The 16,170-nt window shown below is 60.8% G+C and overlaps 1 long non-coding RNA gene across 1 annotated transcript; it reads right to left on the bottom strand.

Annotated features, from left to right (window-relative positions):
- Positions 1-3,533: 3,533 nt before the first annotated feature.
- LOC102152832 lies at positions 3,534-10,270 on the bottom strand. The gene is made up of 5 exons (XR_005380327.1): positions 10,177-10,270; positions 7,918-8,007; positions 7,716-7,795; positions 5,019-5,254; positions 3,534-4,724 (listed from the first exon to the last, which is right to left on the bottom strand). It is a non-coding gene; the product is annotated as an uncharacterized LOC102152832 (long non-coding RNA).
- Positions 10,271-16,170: the final 5,900 nt, after the last annotated feature.

Genomic DNA, 16,170 nt, shown 5'->3' with positions numbered 1-16,170 from the left:
CTCAGGGCTCCGGGTGGGAAGAGGGCCCTGTCCCAGGCAGCCCCCAGCCTCTGGGCCCCCTGGCTGCCCCCAAACAGCCCAGGGCCGACCTAGCTCTCCACATCCCCGAACCGACACCTGCTCTGCTCGGTACTCCGGGGCTGCTCACACCAGCCTCCCTCTGCGTGGGGTCCCCTCCCCGGGTGCTGGGGCCCCACACGGTGTGCCCAGTACCTCCAGGCCCTCCCCGGGGACACAGGGGGGCTTCCAGCACATCCCCCTCCGTCAGCTGCCCCAGAGCTTGCAGGGCCCCCACTCCTCAAGGTCACAACCCGAGGAAGAGCTCCCACGTCACACGTGCCCTGTTCTGCCCCACGTGGGAAACGAGGCAGAGGGACACGGAGCTGCAACTCCACGTCCTTAGACACGCAGCCCGGGCGGGCACCAGAAGGCGGAGGGGGGATCCTGGGAAGCTCCCAGCGTCCTAACGCAGGTGCCTCGCTGGGCGGACGCACTGCCTTGGCTGGACAACGGCCGGCCCGGGTCCCGTGGGCCTCCTGCAGCTCAGGGACGTCCTGCCGGGACACCGCCCACCCCAAGGCTGTGACCCTGACCGGTCGCTCCTCCCAATCCCAGGGGTCCCGCCTCCTGCTTTACAAAAACCACCTTGTGCACTGAGAAGACTCCAGAACTCTTCCCCACGGCCAGCCCCAGGCCCCACCAGCAACACTACTCCCGGCACCACGTCCAGCCCCACGCATCCTGTCCCGGCCCTCACTGCACGGCCGCGTCCATGACCTACGGCCCAGAGGGGAGGCGCGGCCTGCGGGGAAGAAGCCGGATTCTCTGCCACAGAATCAGAGGCCCCACATCCTCAGGGACCCCATCCCGAATCTCAGGTCCTCTGTCCCTGCCGCCAGCCAGGGGCTCCAGCTGCTGCCAAGGTCATCCCCGGGGACCACTGCCTTTGAGTCGTCACATCCCCACATTCCCCCAGCGCCACCTGCTGCCGCCTCCTCCATCCACCAGGGCAGCATGACCTGGGTCAGGCCGGGCTCCCCCCACCCCACCGACCAGAGGCGGGTCCTCACGGCCCACCCCCACATCTCACTTCAGAGGCCACCCCCGGGGACGTGGAGAGTCCGTCCTGACCCGGACACCAGTGTGTAGGAGTTTTCCTAGGGACCCTCTGAGCAGGACCCCCCGGGGGAGGGGAGCAGGACAGGGGTGGGGGGCAAGGCGAGGCCCCCCTGGGGAGCTCTGACACTGGGATGCTCTGACACACTCCCGCCTGACCCCCAGGGAGGGGCATGACCTGGGGCGTGCGGAGGGCAACTCCCTGGTTGGCTGCTGAGGGGCTGCTGTCAGCCCAGCCCTCCCATGGCTGAAGCCCTCCTCCCCCAGCAGGAGCTGGGCTCACCACGCACCTCCTAGGAGGGGTGGCCCTAGGACATGTCACCCACACAACGAGCCACCTTGGGGAGCACCTTAGTAATGGTGCAGGGGGGTGACGTGAGATGAGCCAGGGGACGCGTGGCCACCCCGTCACAGTGACCTCACCCCGGGGCTTGGTCAGAGCAACCGCACTCAGTGCCCAGAGCCCTTCCTCAGTGTCTGTCTTCACCTCCCAGCCTCCCAGTCTCGCAGCCTCACTCCGAGAAACAGGGGCAGAGGTCACGCCCAGAGGTGACACCAGCAGCCAGGATGCCTTTGCCCCAGCGCCCCCGCCCCCCAACCCTGCACGTCCCCGTCCCCGGCACTGGGCAGGCAGCCTCGCCTCCCACCTGGGGCTGATGAGCAAGTTCACTGAGGGCTCACGTGCAAAGCTGACCAGGGTCTCCTCAAAAAATAATTCTATTTTTTAAATTGTGGTAAAATATGCATAACATAAAAGGTACCGTTTTAGGCAATTTTGCAGGACACAGTTCAGTGGCACCAAATACGTCCACTGCTGTGCAGCCGTCAGCACCGTCCACCCGCAGGACGGGCTCACCTTCCCAACCGAAGCTCTGTCCCCGTTAACCACGAGCACCCGTCACCCCGACGCCACCATCCACTCCCCGTCTACATGGCGACGATGGAGTCCTGCCGCACTTGCTCTGGGACCGGCTGATTTCCGCCTCGTGTCCCCCGTGGTGGGGCCCGCGTCCCCCGTCCCTCCCGACACTAGACAATCCTGCACTGCACGTGGGCGCGGGGGCCTCAAAAACAGAAGCCGGGCCTCGGCCGGTCTGCGGGTCACGGCCTCCGGGGAGGGGTCTCCTCCTCCCGTCTTGCGAGCCACCGTGTCCTCCAGGCCACTCTGCCAGCAGCTTCCAAACTAATAAAAGCAAAGGGAGTTTTAGATTGCTCCTAATGAAATTATGGGACTTGTGATGCTCGCTTGAAGGAAGAGTTAATTCTGAAATACGGCGCTAATCTGTGCTCATCCCTTCCAGGGGAAGGCATGGCTCCGGCCGGGCTGGGCTCCCACGCCCCTCCTGCCCCCTGCCAGGGTCCCTCCCGCAGGGGACCAGCTGCCCGGCTGCAGGGGGCTGCAAACGCTCTTCCTCTCAAGGGGAAGAAGCCCCCGCGCCCCCCCGCCCGCTGGCACCCAGCTCCACCGTGGCCCTGGGAGCATCCTGGGACCCTGAGGCCGCGGCGCGGGGAAGGGGAGGGCCCTGTCCCCAGGGACACGAGAGCTGTGAGGGGCCTCAACCCCAGGACACCTGCTCCTTGCGGCCCCGAACATCCCGCCTGTGCGTCAGTTGCTCAGCGCATTACGTGCTTTTGGCCCATCCCCCTAACTCATTTTCAGGGGTCCCCCCACACGGGCTGCCCGCAACGCACTGCGCAGGCCCGAGCAGCCCCTCTGGGCTCAGTATGTGCAGGGGCCACTGAAGAGCGAGGCTGACCTTATCCGGCAACCCCTGCCCAGCGGCCGAGCCCCTGGCTCCCTCGCCCCCTCACCAGGACCCACACCCAACACCACCCTCTGCCCGCTGCCCTCAGGGACCTGGGCACCGCACCACTGCCCCTCCACCCTGGGCCCAGAGCCCCATTCTGTCCCCGCCGCGCTTGTCTCTGCCTGGGACCACCCCCACCCCGCCCCAAGCCCTGGTCTGCCCCCCTTGCTCCTGCTCAGCCTGCACCCCCTTCGCTCCAGCGCACAGCTCCCCTCCCGCGGCCCTGACTCTCTGCCAGCACACTGCCTCCCTGTGGGTGACTCCAAAGCCTGGGCCGGGGACTGGGGCGGGGGGCAGGGAAGGAGGGAAGGGGGCCTCCTCCACACCCTTCCCGCCAGAGGCAGGGAGCAGGGCATCCCCACCCTGCCCCTGGGGAGCCTCATACCCGGGGTCCAGGGGGCAACCTCCCTCTACCCCCATCCCCGTGCTGGCCCCTCCTGCAGTCCCACCACCACCTGGGGAGACCGTGGGGCTCTCTGCACCCCCCCAGCCGGGGAGGAACCCATTGGGGAGCAGTGGTCTCATCTCCCTCTCCCAGTCCGCCTTCCACCTCCCCACCCACCTTCCCCCCCCCCCCCCCCCCCCCCCCCCCCCCCCCCCGTCCCCCAAACCAGGCTTTGTTCTGACCCCAACCCCATCTACCCTCGGGCTGGAGGGCTCCGCCCAGGGAGCAGAGGAGGCCGGTGTCCCCAGCACAGGAGTCCCCCAGAGGCAGCCACTGAAGTCAGACACCTGCTGGAAGGCGGGAGGAGATGCTGGGAGAGGTAAACAGGATTAACACCCAGGACAGCCTCGTGCTGATATGCAAATACCTCGGAAGCTGACAGGCCTCGAGGCCACAGCAACTAAAGCCTGATTAAAGCAAAGTGTGGCTGATTCCACCCTCCGTTGTCCCTGTAAATCCTCCCAGCCCGGCCTCTGACTTCTAACAGCTCTACAGTCTGAGTCCGGGGAAAGGCAAGGGCACTGCAGGGAGCCAGCTTCGAGAACGCGGCCCCCCTTGCTCTGGACGAAGCCCCCGGAGCTGGGCACGGAGGCCAGGACCCAACCCGGACGCGGGTCCCACAGCCGGGACGCCTCCCGTCACCGGGGCTGCCGGAAACACGGAGTAAAAGTTAGAGGGTGTGTTGAGCAGCGACCGGGTGACCACGTGAACGTTCACGCCAGGTCCAGGGAGGTGTGTCCCTACCCAGTGGGCGCAGCCGCTCACGGCCCGATGCCTCTTAGCTCCGCCGCGTGTGTCACACCACGTACCTGGACGTCAGGACACCCAGTCGCTCTCTCCGTGTCCTGCGACCCAGACAGACCGAGAGCTGCAGCGCGCCCGGGAGGGAGGAGAGACGTTGCTAGGACCGTCCAGGTGTCCCAGGAAACCTGCAGGCGAGACTCCCCCGCCCCACGTGCAGCCCGAGGACAAAACGGGACACGCTTCTCCGGGGGACCCACGGCCGCAAGAGGCACAGTCTCGACCGGTCACCCAACTGCTGTCCTTCTTACAATAGGTCTTGATCCACGTTTGGAATCAGGTATTCCCGTGTTTGCACAGGAAGCCAAACGTGCTCCCCGGGAACCTGTCAGTGAGCAGCTGGCGTCGATCTGTGTGTGGCCGCTGGTGCTTCCGAGAAGGACGTCCCGCGCCCGGGCTCCGAGGGCGGCCGAGCACCTGCACCTTCCCCGCGGCGTCCGCTCGGCGCGACAGACGCAACCGTCAGGTCATCGGTGTTCATGGAGGACCTGGAGGCGTCACCATCTCTTTCCCTACAGAATTGTCTTCTGGGTCGAGGGTCTCAGCCATAAACCCTAAAAAAGAAATCAGTTTTTACCTCCTAATAAAAGACTCTTGGTCCCTAGAGAAGAAAGCTCCATCGAATGTGACCGGGTCCCGCCCACAGAGGGAGTTTGGAGCAGACAGGGAATGTGGGGGGCTGGGGAGCTTCTTCTCCACTTCAGGGCCCATGAGGCCCCCCGGCCTGGGGAGGGGCAGCCTGGTGAGCATCAGCGGGAGCCGTTGCCCCCAGGAGGGCAGGCCCAGACGCCCCAAAGGCCTCCCTCAGTCTGGAGCCTCCGGGGGGGTGGGTGGGGCCAGCTACTCACGGAGCTTGGCCTCGTCCACGGAGTGGGGAGCGGGTGCCCCATCGTGGCCCACATGCCCGCGGGTCCTCATAGGATCCTGTCACAGAGAACAGTCACTCCAGAGCAGGGGACGGACGCAGCATTCTGCAAGGTCATGCGCCAGCATCTCGGGGTCTCTCCTGGACCACACTCTGCTGGCGGCTGCAGACTCCGGCGGGAGCTCCTGCCCCAACTCTCATGCGCGCTCAGGTGCTGGCCTTCGCAAGGCATCCCGGGGGTGTTGACAGGAACACAAACGAGACACGTTGGAAACGGGCTTGTATCTGCACGCACTCGCACGCACATGCCTGTCCTCCCAGACACTGATGGGGACACCAGCGCCTGCTCTGTCTCTGTCGCTCAGCTGCTGCCCTAGGTCGGGAGGGCAGGTCCCACCTCTCCCCCCTGCAACCTGGCCCATGTCAATGCACCTTTGCAGCCCCCTAAGGGACACAGTCTGTCTCTACCCCTGGAACTGGGGCGGCTTTGCGGAGTAAAGGTCAGGCTACCAGCCTCCGCCTGGGCTCCAGAGGCGCCTACTTCCTCTCTTGGACGCTGCGACATGGCGAGAGCAAGCCCAGGCTGGCCAGGGGGAGGATGAGAGGCCCCACAGAGCCCAGCCGGGTCAGCCAGCCCCCAGCCCAGCCCACGCACCCCATGTATGTGAGACCCCTCCCGAACCCCCGTGGGTAGCAGACACACGAGGGCACAGACAGCCAGACAGAGGGAGTCAAGGGACAGGGTGCTGTTATTGTGGCCACAGACAGTTGATACAGGGGGTGACAAGAAACTTGTCCTATAGGGCAGCCCAGGTGGCTCAGCGGTTTAGTGCCGCCTGCAGCCCGGGGTGTGATCCTGGAGACCCGGGATCGAGTCCCATGTCGGGCTCCCTGCATGGAGCCTGCTTCTCCCTCTGCCTGGGTCTCTGCCTCTCTCTTTGCTCATGAATAAATAAAGAAAATCTTTAAAAAAAAAAGAAAGAAAGAAACTTGTCCTATTTACATGAAAGCATAACTAACACAGAGCACTCCCAGAAAGAAGTGAGTCCTATTAAATCGCCAGGCTGCACAGGGTGGCGTGGGCCTGGCTCCCCCACGCTGGAAACCGGAATCCTGCTGTGATCACCAGGTAAGTGCACCTGTCGGGGCGCAGCCTTGAAACGGAACCGGTGAGATGGGATCAAGGTTGGTGGGTCACATTGGCACTGACACGCTGTCCCCAAACTGCACGATGCCTCTCACGGGGAACAAGCTGAGGGCACCAGCATTCTTCTATGTTGTTTCTTACAGCTGCGTGGGAACCTACGACCAAGTTGTGTCGAAGCCCCACTGGCCAGCATGTGCACAACAGGCTGGAGCAGCCCCAACGGCACGCGGAGCCCGGGGAAGCTCCTGCGGGAGGCCAAACCCTGGGGACACAGAGGCCAGAAGAGTCAGAGGGCACGTGTGGACCCACGGGGGCCTCTGGGGACGGCAGGAGGTGGGCAGCCTGAAGAAGCGAGGATCCGGAGGGCGGTTGGGCTTTGGCAGCAGGGAAGAGGGAGGATGCCCAGCGTCTGCGCCGGGTGCCAGGGTGGATTGCCCCCAAAGCAGCAGAATCTTGTACAGAAATACACCAAACTTTTAACTTTGATAGGTCATTTGAGTTTGGGAACAAGTCTACTTTGCCAAAATGAGTCTTCCCTCTTTAATTAAAATCCTTTATTAACTGCCAAGCTAATACCGTCCCCCAAAACAGACAAGATAATGAGCCCACATCCAACAGCCCAGGCGGGATGCAGTCCAAGCAGGCGGGGGTGAGGGATGAGAGCTGGTGGGGGTGCTCGGGAGAGGGGGCGGGGCCCCCAAGGACACGCCTCCCCTCGGCTGTGAGTGTGGCTCCAAACCAAGGACGGCAGTCCCATTTGGGGCACAAACTGTGGATGTGTCTGAAGATCCCTGAGGGACACACAGGGCCCAGGTGTCCTCCCGCCCACAACTTTGCAAAGTCACATTTTCCTGGATGGCCCCCATACTGCTGGCCAGTGGAAGACTGTGTGCATGCCCGATGGAGGCCTTCTGGGAACACAGGGCCCTTGTCCAGCAGGTCTGAGACTTGCTCTTGGTCTGGGCCAGGCTGAGCAAGAGCACTGAATATGGCAGGTTTGTGCTGCCGGCGGGAGCTGGGCCTGCGCCCCAGGAGCCCTGGACGTAACCTCAGACAGGGAGCGAGGTCAGAGAGAAGGGGTAGAAACACCCAGGTGGCCACCCGTCCAGGCTTGGTCCTCCCCAGCACAGGGCCATGGGGTCAGTGACTGCCCACCTGCCTGCTCCGGGCCCCCAGTGATGGCCCTAACCCCATTTCTTTCACTTCATTTGAAATAGTCCAAACAGACAAGAACAGAGACCCATATCACAAAAGCCATGTCTACACCACCAGCCTTACCCAACCTTAAAACCGTATCTCTCCTACCTTTATGTCTAAACTAAATACCCATAAGTCCACACTGACGATACACAAGTGACTGGACAAATAGACAAATGGAAAGAAGGTGAAAATGTCCCAAAATTTCCACGTAGAAGAATTCCAAGCAATGCATTAAATGCCCCCTTAAGATGCCCCCTTAAGTGTGGGTGCGTGGTGACTCCCTTCCAAAGACCACAGTGGGACCCACGGGGGCTGGACTCAGCATCTCCACACCTGATGCGAACGTGACCTGAGCCAGGTGATCAAGGTGAAGGTCAGCAGCGGCGAGCCACGTTGACAGTATGGATCCTCTGCTAGGATGTGAGGAGGGGCACACTTTACCTCCGGGACTTCCTCCCCCAAACCCACCGCCCCAATCTAATCACGACAAGCCCTCAGACAAACCCCGATTTTGGAGCGACATCTTCTGAAATACCTGGCCAGACTCTGGAGACTGTCGAGGTCATCAGAACAAGGCCAGCCTGAGAGGTCGCCGGGGACATGACAAGCAAGCGCTGTATGGGATCTGGGGGCAGAAGGGGACAGGAGGTGAGACCTAAGGGACTCTGAGAAAGTGCGGGCTTCAGCTGATGATGCTGTAGCAACACGAGCTCATTGGTTATTCGAAACGGACCCCAGGGAGGTCGGATGCTCCAACAGGGGACACCTGCCGTCCACCTGCTCAGTGTTTCCCTAAATCTGAACCTAGTCTAGGAAACAAATCTTGATTTTAAAATCTAAGCTCAGGGGGATCCCTGGGTGGCTCAGTGGTTTAGCACCTGTCTTTGGCCCAGGGTGTGATCCTGGAGACCCGGGATCAAGTCCCATGTCGGGCTCCCTGCATGGAGCCTGCTTCTTCCTCTGCCTGTGTCTCTGCCTCTTTCTCTGTGTCTCTCTGTGTGTGTGTGTGTCTCTCATGAATAACTAAATAAAAATATTAAAAAACAAATAAAATAAAATAAAATAAAATAAAATAAAATAAAATAAAATAATAAAATCTAAGCTCAAACGGTGTCCACCTCCCCAGGGCCCCTTGGTGCACCTCTGACATTGAAGGTCTGCTGGGCCCACCTCAAGGTGGCCGGGGCGGAGACAGCTGCGGGGCTGGGGGAAGGCGCTGTCCTGTGTGTCCTGAGCACCCACACCATCCCCTTGCACCGCCGGGAGAGAGGGGCAGGTTTCTTCCCAGGGAAGTGTTCTTAGGGGATTTGGCATCTACCTAGGGAGATAAGCCTCTAGGAGTGGACACCTCCCCTTCTCCCTTTTCAGCTCTGATTTTGTTTCCTAACCAAAAATGGGAAAAACCCCCAAACCAATGAGAGGAGTTGGGAATTCTGTGCAACAAGGAACTCAGGATATGTCAAGACCAGCTCAAGGGTGCAGCTGTAGGGTTGGAGCTGGGGTCCCCATCCAGGATTGTGTGTCTCAGGGCCGCGGCCCCTGCTGCCGTGGGGCTCCCCAGTGAGAGTGCACAATCACACGGCCTTACTGCGTGGTGGGGAGTGCGGGCTGCTCTCCCTGGGGCGGCCCCTCTGCCGGCGTCAGGACAGGTGACCCTCCCTCCCGCTGCACCAGGTGACTCCAGAGGGGCCCTTAGCGGGCCGGGGCGGGGACCGGCGGGGACGCCGAGGACCCTGGACCCTGCGCTCAGCCCAGGTCCCCAGGGCCGCACCTGCACGCCCCCCCCACCCCCAGGACGGTGGCGCCACGCAGCCGGCAGCAGGACGAGGTCTGCGCCCGCCCGCCCTGACCCCCAAGGCCCCAGGGCCCGGGAGGGAAGACGAGGCCGCCGGGGTGTGAGGACGCAGCCCTAATGCAGGGAGGCCCGGCCGGACCCCGCGAGCCACAGACACCTCCGCACAGGTGCGCGGGGCGCGCTCTCGGGACGCTAGGGGGGCGCCGGCCCGACCCCCCAGGCGCGCTCACGGCTCCGCGCTCACGGCTCTGCGCGCTCACGGCTGCGCGCTCACAGCTCTGCGCGCTCACGGCTCTGCGCGCTCACGGCTCCGCGCGGTCACGACTGCGCGTTCACGGCTCTGCCCGCTCATGGCCCTGTGCGCTCACGGCTCTGCGCGGTCACGGCTCTAGGCTCACGGCTCTGCGCGGTCACGACTGCGCGCTCACGGCTGCGCGCTCACAGCTCTGCGCGTTCACGGCTCTGCCCGCTCATGGCCCTGCGCGCTCACGGCTCTGCGCGCTCACGGCTCTGCGCGCTCACGGCTCCGCGCGGTCACAGCCCTGCGCGCTCACGGCTCTGCGCGGTCACGGCTGCGCGCTCGGGCTCGGCGGGCCAGCTCCTGTGCGCTCCCGGTCCTCGCGCGCCCCCTGGTGCCGGCGGCCTCCCTGCGGCGGCGCGGGCCGATCCGGAGCGCGGTGTGCAGCGCCCCCGCGTGGACACGTGCCGCCCCGCCCGCCCGGGCCCCTGGGGTCCGAGCTCGAGCTCGCGCCGACCGCTCCGACGGGCGGCGCCGGGGGCGGGAGAGGCCGTGGAGGGACCTTCTCCGGACGCGGCAGTGCGCGCCCCACCCGCCCGGTCCCTCCGAGGTCCCCCGGCCCTGCCGCCGCGGGGGCGGGAAAGCTCAGCAGCAGCGCCCGCCGTCACCCGCCCGGGGCTGGAGGCCGCGGCGCCCCCGAGACCCTGCGGCCGCGGACGGGCCCACCCGGGACCCGCCAGGAGGGGGCGCACGGGCCTTACCTCGCGGAGGGGCTCGCACCGGGCCGGGCCCCCGCAAAGTTGGCGCTTCTGGCCCGAGCCCGGGGGGCGGGAGCCCAGAGCCTGCGCACTCCCTACCCGCGCGGCCGAGCCTGCGCACCAGCTGCGCCTGGGCCTGGGGCGCGCACCTGTGCGGGGGGCACCTTGCGGGGGGCACCTGTGCGGGGGGGGAGCACCTGTGCGGAGGACACCTGTGCGGGGGGGAACCTGTACGCGGGGTGTACCTGTACGCGGGGGGCACCTGTGCGGGGGGGGGGGGCACCTGTGCGCGGGGGCACCTGTACGCGGGGCACCTGTGAGGGGGACACCTGTGCGGGGGGCACCTGTGCGGGGGGGGGCACCTGTACGCGGGGCACCTGTGCGGGGTGTACCTGTGCGGGGGGGGCACCTGTGTGGGGGGACACCTGTACGCGGGGCACCTGTGCGGAGGGCACCGGTGCGGGGGGCACCTGTGTGGGGAGGCACCTGTGCACGGGGCACCTTGCGGGGGACACCTTGCGGGGGGGGCACCTGTACACGGGGCACCTGTGCGGGGGGCACCTGTGTGCGGGGCACCTTGCGGGGGCGCACCTGTGCGGGGGTGCACCTGTGCGGAGCGCACCTCTGCGGGGGGGGGGGGCACCTCTACAGGAGGCACCTGTGTGGGGGACACCTTGCAGGGGGGCACCTATGCGGGGGACACCTGTGCAGAGGGCACCTGTGCAGGGGGCACCTGAGGCCAGAGCGGGAGGCAGACCCCACGGCCAGCCCCACAATGACCGGACTCAGCTCAAACGCTGTCCCCCAGGTGGCCAACTGGCTGCATCCGTCAAGATCAGGGGACGGCGTCATGGCACCGTTTCTCCCACTTCATTCAGAGCTTTTTTTTTTTTTAATTGGAGTTCAATGTGCCAACATATAGCATATCACCCAGTGCTCATCCTCAGTGCCCGTCACCCAGTCACCCCACCACCCGCCCACCTCCCCCTCCACTGCCCCTTGTTTGTTTCCCAGAGTTAGGGGTCGCTCATGGTTTGTCTCCCTCTGATATTTTCACTCATTTTCTCTCCTTTCCCCTTTATTCCCTTTCACTATTATTTATATTCCCCACATGAATGAGACCATATAATGTTTGTCCTTCTCCGACTGACTTACTTCGCTCAACGTCACACCCTCCAGGTCCATCCACGTCGAAGCACATGGTGGGTATTCGTCGTGTCTAACGGCCGAGGAATATCCCACTGTCCACATAGACCACAGCTTCTGATCCATCATCTGTCGATGGGCACCGAGGCTCCTCCCACAGTGTGGCTACGGTGGACGTTGCTGCTGTGAACATCGGGGTGCAGGGGTCCCGGCGTTTCACTGCATCTGTATCTTTGGGGTAAATCCCCAGCAGTGCAATTGCTGGGTCGTAGGGCAGGTCCATTTTTACCTCTTTGAGGACCCTCCCCCCAGTTTCCCAGCGTGGCTGCCCCAGGTCACGTTCCCACCAGCAGTGCAGGAGGCTCCCCCTTCCCCACATCCTCGCCAACATGTGGTTTCCCGTCTTGTTAATTTTCCCCCGTTCTCACTGGGGTGAGGTGGGATCTCAGTGTGGTTTGGATCTGTATTTCCCTGGTGGCCAGGGATGCGGAGCACGTTCCCATGTGCTTGGGGACCGTGTCTGTGTCTTCCTCGGTGAAAAGTCTGCTCGTGTCTTCTGCCCCTTTCATGACCGGACTGTTTGTTTCTTGGCTGTTGAGTTTAATAGGTCCTTTATGGATCTTGGATCCTAGCCCTTGATCTGATGTGTCATTTGCAAATCTCTTCCCCATTCTGCAGGTTGTCTTGTAGTTTTGTGGACTGTTTCTTTCGCTGTGCAGAAGCTTCTTATCTTGCTTGCACACAGGATTAGAGGGTCACTGCAGAGTCTGGCTGCTCCCGGGCGGCCCCAGGACACGACCCCTGTGACCCATCCCGGGACCTAGCAGCTCCCGCAGGAGGCAGGAAAGCCTTGCCCTGAGCAGCGGGGCTCCCTCTGACCACACCAGGGAACCCTGTGCCAAAGCCACCCCCACGAGGCCCAGGACCTCATCTCCGCCCTGAGCCCACTAGCTGGAGGATGACCACTCGTTGTGCCCCAGGCGGGCGCAGGCACGGCGCCTCGGCTGAACCCCGGCTCCCCCACTCTGCTTTCCCAACCTGCTTCCCTGGGACCTGGGTCCTCGCAGCGCCCGGCCTTCCGAGGGGGGCAATCCCGTGCTAACCAGTCCCCCCTCCCCCGCGGTGGGAGCAGCAGCCAGCCCTTGCCCCGACCTCCGATGCCAGCTCCGCCCGCATCCCACCCGGCCGCGCACGGGCCGCCCTCCGCCCTGCCCAGCGCCCCCGGCCCCCAGCTCAGGGAGGACGGGGCCGTTCAGAGTCGGGCGGGCGGTAGGCTGGACTGTGGAAGCAGAGGCCCCGGGGCCACATGCAGGGCCGCCTGGTACCGTGCGACCCGGGCCAGCGTCCGCGTCTGTAACACAGGGTTGACAGGGCCCACCACGCAGCGTGGGTGTGAGACCTCGTGGTTTATCGTGTCCAGTATTTCGGGCAGTGCCTGACACTCGCAGCGGTAAGTGTTGCGCTGAATCACCGACACAGGAATGCACGCGGAGGATGGAGAGGGGGTTACGCGTCCGCTTCTCTAGTGGACAGTGTGGATGGAGTTCGGAGAGGAGGATCCTTGGCAGGGCGGTGGTTGCGCTAAGCGGCTGAGAGCAGCTCTAGGGAAGGGCACCGGCCTCAGCGACCCATCCCCACGCCTGTCACTCCGCAGGTCCACGGCCCTGCAGTCAGCGCCCAGCCCTGCTCTCCCGCCCACGCTGGCCTCGTGCTCTGCCGCCTTGAAATCCTTTCCGACTCTGTCCTTGCACTTGGGTTGCGTAGGAGGAGCGTAGTGGGGTAATGGGGTGTGCGCGTGAAGACACGTGTAACACGCAGGGCCACTGTGCTCCCCGCCACCCCCCACAGCATTCCTGACGCCCCGATGCCCAGGAGGGAGGCCAGGGGGACTCGGAGCGAGCCCAGGTGTGCAGGTCACCCTACCGTCGAGCAGCAGCAAGCACGTGGCCCCGAGCAACCGTGTTTTCCCTTCAAACCAGAACTCACTCCGTGCACAGAGGGAAGCAAGGGAAACCTGTCTCTGGAACTACCCAGTCCAGTGAATGAGGCATCAGTTATTTCAACTTCTATCCATTCCCAGAACCCAACATCTGAAACACACATATAAAGGAGTTTGTCTGCAAAGAACCAAGTTACTTTTTTTTTTTTTTTTAGATTTTAATTTATTCATGAGAGAGAGAGGCAGAGACACAGGCAGAGGGAGAAGCAGGCTCCATGCAGGGAGCCCAACGCAGGACTCGATCCCGGGACCCCAGGGTCACACCCTGAGCCAAAGACAGATGCTCAACTACTGAGCCACCCAGGTGCCGAGAACCAAATTACTTTTACTTAGGAAAAAGGAGTTTGGGTTTTGGTAACAAGTACTAATTGTCAAATTTAAGAAAACAGATTTTAATTAAAAATTAAATCAAAAATTGTTTCATATTTCAATTTTAAGCCTTTACCTTCTCCATCTGTATGACGCTTTCCAAGGAGATGAGGGATGATGACCTAAGTCAGGAGCTTCCAATGGACTGCAGTTGTTTTACTGATCAATTAAGCTTCATATGACTAGTATAACTAGTTTTAAGTTATTAAAATGAGATTTTCAAGTTATGAAAGCATACTATTTTTTAAAAATCAATCTCAAAAAACCAAAAAACATTTAAAAAATCTATCTCAATTTCCAACTCCTCAATATGATTTTTGCGGATTGAAAATGGAAAATCATGGTTTTCATCCTTTTTGAGCACGTCAGCCATCAGTCAAGACGGATGGGACCAGCAGTTCCTGGCGGAGGCCAGCACCTCATGGCTCCACACGCCTCAGCTGGCCCACGGGACATGGAACCGTCTAAGCTGTCACGTGGGCAGAGCCAACCCTCCATCCTGTTCTCTTCGCGAGGCCTCCTTCAACCCTCGGACCTGGAGTCACCTGGTGCAGCGTGAGAGAGGGTCACCTGTCCTGACGCCGGCAGAGGGGCAGCCCCAGGGAGAGCAGCCCGCACTCCTCACCACGCACATAAGGCAGTGTGATTGTGCACTCTCACTGGGGAGCCCCACGGCAGCAGGGGACCTCGGCCTTGAGACACACAATCCTGGATGGGGACCCCAGCTCCAATCCTACAGCTGCACCCTTGAGCTGGTCTTGACATATCCTGAGTTCCTTGTTGCACAGAATTCCCAACTCCTCTCATTGGTTTGGGGGTTTTTCCCATTTTTGGTTAGGAAACAAAATCAGAGCTGAAAAGGGAGAAGGGGAGGTGTCCATTCCTAGAGGCTTATCTCCCTAGGTAGATGCCAAATCCCTAAGAACACTTCCCTGGGAAGAAACTTAACTCTAGCCTGGACACACAAGTGAAGAGGAGTTACTGCCTTCCTCTGGGCCTTTCTGGAAGGGCAGTCTTGATGATGCGGCTCAAGAGGCCAGTCACAAGGCCAGCTGTCCCCTGCACCTTGCAGATGTAACCGCCTGCCAAAGCCCTTTGGGGCCCCATGATGAGCTCCATTTTACAGAGAGACAAAAGCACAGGGAGGCAGCTAACAGGCAGAGCTGGGGTTGCAGAGGGCCCTGCTCCCCAAAAGCTTATCAGCGCTCCTCCAACTGCAGTGCAGCTCAGCCCTGCGACCCACACACATACCCCTACTCCCTCTGAAACATCCAAATTCACTAAAACCCTCCCACAGCACCTGCCTGGAGTCTCTCCCAACAAAGCCTGGACAGGGCAACATCCCAATGACACGGTCACTTACCTTGTGGGCTCAACCATCTCTCAAGCACTGGGAGTAACCTTCCCTAGGATCTATAGATCGGAGAGAGGATTTCGATTTTGACAAAACTGGGACGCCTGGGTAGCTCAGTGGTTTAGCAACTGCCTTTGGCCCAGGGCGTGATCCTGGAGTCCTGGGATCAAGTCCCACATCAGGCTCCCTGCATGGAGCTAGCTACTCCCTCTGCCTGTGTCTCTGCCTCTCTTACACTCTGTGTCTCTCATGAATAAATAAATAAAAATCTTTTTTAAAAATGACATAACATTACTATAAGGGTAGTCTCCATTTTCATTAGAAAATTAGACCTGGGACTGCCTACAGAACTTGGAAGTTCAGTGGGGCCCAAGAATCACTTGCCTTGCTCATAAAGTATACCTTAATAAAATCAGGTTAGGAATACCTAAACCAGTTTGTAGGAACGAGATCCCTGACCTTCCCAGTGTCTAGCTGGAAACACCTATTAGAAATATGCACACTGCCACTCCAACATTCCTGGAGCCGATGAAGCCAACCATTTACAGAATTTAACCAAGTGACAACTCCCCAAATACTGAACACTCACCCTAACTCAAACTGTGATGCTCAACCAAGGATGACACCACTCAAGTCTTGCATCATGCAAGATTCACCTGCAGGAAGGGAAGGTCATCCTACAATGTGTGAGCATTTATGTTATCAGAACCACCATCCTAGGCCAGAACGGTGGTTCCCAAATTGGAGATGGGCATTTGCTAAAATGTATGCATTGTATTTATTTAAATATGCATTAGGGAAAAAAATGAGCTTATCAAATCTGTGATAACAAAGATATTCTTGCTTAGGGTAAGGTGAAGCTAAAAGCTGACCTGTTGGCAGGTGGCGCTTGCAGACAGAACGAAAGTCACGAAAGCACTATGCGATGCTTTCAGCATGGGACACAAGATACGAGAAAATTATGCACTGTTGTTCTTCCGTGGTTCATGGCATCCCCAACACCAACGGCTTAATAGTTTGTTACAATTCCATTTCCATCTACATTTTAAAGGTTTCACTTATGCAATGATTTGTTTTAAATGGAAAAAAGAAATTCATGGGCCAGTGCCCAAAGAAGCCCCCTCTAATT

This window comes from Canis lupus, chromosome 28, assembly GCF_011100685.1.
Source record: "Canis lupus familiaris isolate Mischka breed German Shepherd chromosome 28, alternate assembly UU_Cfam_GSD_1.0, whole genome shotgun sequence".
Classification (NCBI taxonomy): Eukaryota; Metazoa; Chordata; class Mammalia; order Carnivora; family Canidae; genus Canis; species Canis lupus.
Note: the sequence above shows the minus strand (reverse complement) of the source record. Positions and strands in the feature narration are given on the sequence as shown.